At 39.7% G+C, this 2474-nt stretch overlaps 1 protein-coding gene across 1 annotated transcript in view; it reads left to right on the top strand.

Annotated features, from left to right (window-relative positions):
• Positions 1-2474, top strand: part of LOC122063951 (alternative NAD(P)H-ubiquinone oxidoreductase C1, chloroplastic/mitochondrial-like) — a 13012-nt gene that overhangs the window by 2031 nt on the left and 8507 nt on the right. The gene's annotated exons all lie outside the window — the stretch shown is intronic.

The raw sequence follows: 2474 nt of genomic DNA, 5'->3' as shown, positions 1-2474 counted from the left end.
CATATATACATGCACAGTCCAACAATAAGATATTTTACATAAGCTCCAGCACCAACTAAGTGATAAGATATATATATATATATATATAATTGTCCAGGTAAGAGTTACATACCTTACAAAAGGAGAATATTTACACAGTTTGCAGTATCTCAGTAGTATTAAGGTTTTAGGCTTTAGGGTTTTGGGTATAGTGTGTAGGATATAGGGTTTAAGGTTTAAGGTTTAAGGTTTAGGGTTTAGGTTTTAAGGTTTCGGGTTTAGTGTTTAAGGTTTAGAGTTTTGGGTTTCGGTATTAGGGGTTTCAGGTATAGGGTTTAGGGTTTAGGGTTTAGGGTTTAGGGTTTAAGGTTTAGGGTATAGGGTTGAAGGTTTAGGGTTTGGGGATTAGGGTTTTGGGGTTAGGGTTTGGGGTTTAGAGTTTGGGGTTTAGGCTTTAGGGTTTTGTGTTTAGGGTTTGGGGTTTAGGGTTTTTATAGCATTTTGGGTTTGGGTTTTAGGGTTTCTGGTTTTAGTTTTTAGGGTATAGGGTTTAGGGTTTAGGTTTTAAGGTTTTGGGTTTAGGGTTGAAGGTTTAGGGTTTAGTATTTAAGGTTTAAGGTTTAGGGTTTAGGGATTAGGTTTTAAGGTTTCGGATTTAGGGTTTGGGGTTTAGGCTTTAGGGATTTGGGTTTAGTGTTTAGGGTTTTGGGTTAACTGTTTAGTGTTTATGGTTTTGGGTTTAGTGTTTTGGGTTTAGGTTTTAGGGTATAGGGCTTTTGGGTTTAGGTTTTAGGGTATAGGGCTTTTGGGTTTAGGTTTTAGGGTAAGAAGCTTAGGTTTTAGGGATAAGGGTTCAGAGTTTTGGTTTTTAGGGTTTAGGGTTTAGGGTATAGGCTTTAGGGTTTAGGGTTTAGGGCATAGGATTTAGGGTTTAGTGTTTAGGGTTTAGGGATTAGGTTTTTGGGTTTAGGGTTTAGGGTTTATGGTATAGGATTTAGGTTTTAGGGTTTAGGGCTTAGGATTTAGGGTTTAGGGTTTAGGGTTTAGGGCGTAGGTTTTTGGGTTTTGGGTTTAGGGATTAGGGTTTAGGGTTTAGTATTTTGGGTTTAGGGTCTGGGGTTTGGGGATTAGGGCCTAGGGTTTTCGGTTTAGGGTTTAGGGTTTAGGGTTTTGGGTTTGGGGTATAAGGTTTTGGGTTTTGGGTTTTGGGTTTTGGGTTTATGGTTTATGGTTTTGGGTTTTGGGCTTAGGGTTTGAGTATTAGGGTTTAGGGTTTAGGGTTTAGGGTGTAGGTTTTAGGATTTTGGTTTTAGGGGTTAGGGTTTATGGATTAGGGATTTAGTGTTTAGGGTTCAGCGTATAGGGTGTAGGGTTTAGGGATTAGGTTTTAAGGTTTAGGGTTTAGTGTTTAAGGATTACGTTTAGGGATTGGGGTTTAGGGTTTGGGGTTTTGGGTTTACGTTGTAGGGTATAGGGCTTTAGGGTTTAGGTTTTAGGGTTAAGGTTTGAGGGTCTAGTGATAAGGGTTCAGGATTTAGGGTTTTAGTGTTTAGGGTTTGCGGTGTAGGGCTTAGGTTTGTGGGTTTAGGGTATATGCTTTAGGGGGTTTAGGGTTTAGGGTTTAGGGTTTAGGGTATAGGGTTTAGGTATAATGGTCTAGGGTTTAGGGTTTAGGGTTTAGGGTTTGGGGTTTAGGGTTTGAGTTTAGGCAATAGGGATTTGGGTTTAGGGTTTAGTGTTTTGGGTTAATGGTTTAGGGTTTAGGGTTTTGGGTTTAGAGTTTTGGGTTAGGGCTTAGGGTTTTGGGTTTAGGTTTATGGTTTAGGGTTTAGGGTTTTGGGCTTAGGATTTAAGGATTAAGGTTTTGGGGTTTTAGGTTTGTTGTGTTCGTTTTAGGGTTTTTGTTTTAGGGTTTAGAGTTAAGGATTAGTGTTTTAGTGTTTAGGCTTTAAGGTGTAAGGTGTAGGGTGTAGGGTGTAGGGTGTAGGGTTTAGGGTTTACGTTATTAGGCTTAGGGGCTAGGGTTTAAGGTTGTGGGTTTAGGGTTTAAGTATTTGGATTTTAGGGTTTAGGGTTTAGGGTTTAGGGTTTAGGGTTTAGGGTATAGGGTGTAGTGTTTAGGGTTTAGGATTTAAGGTTTAGGGTTTAATTTTTAAGGTTTACGGTTTATGGATTAGGGGTGTAAGGTTTAGGGTCTAAGGTTTGGGGTTTGGGATATAAAGTTTGTGGTTTAGGCTTTAGGGTTTTGTGTTTAGGGTTTAAGGTTTTGGATTTAGGGATTTGGGTTTAGGGTTTAGGGTTAGGGGTTTGGGGTAGGTCTTAGGGTTTAGGGCTTTGGGTTTAGGGTTTAGGATTTTGGGCCTAGAGTTTTAGGATTATGGTTTCTAGGTTTTTGGTTTAGGGTGTAGGTTTTTGGGTTTTGGTTTTAGGGTTTAGGGTTTATGGTTTAGGGAGTAGGGTTTTAGGGTTTAGGGTTTAGGGTTTAGGGTTTAGGG

This window comes from Macadamia integrifolia, chromosome 2 (genome assembly GCF_013358625.1).
Source record: "Macadamia integrifolia cultivar HAES 741 chromosome 2, SCU_Mint_v3, whole genome shotgun sequence".
Lineage (NCBI taxonomy): Eukaryota > Viridiplantae > Streptophyta > Magnoliopsida > Proteales > Proteaceae > Macadamia > Macadamia integrifolia.
This window is presented reverse-complemented; position numbering and strand designations above follow the sequence as displayed.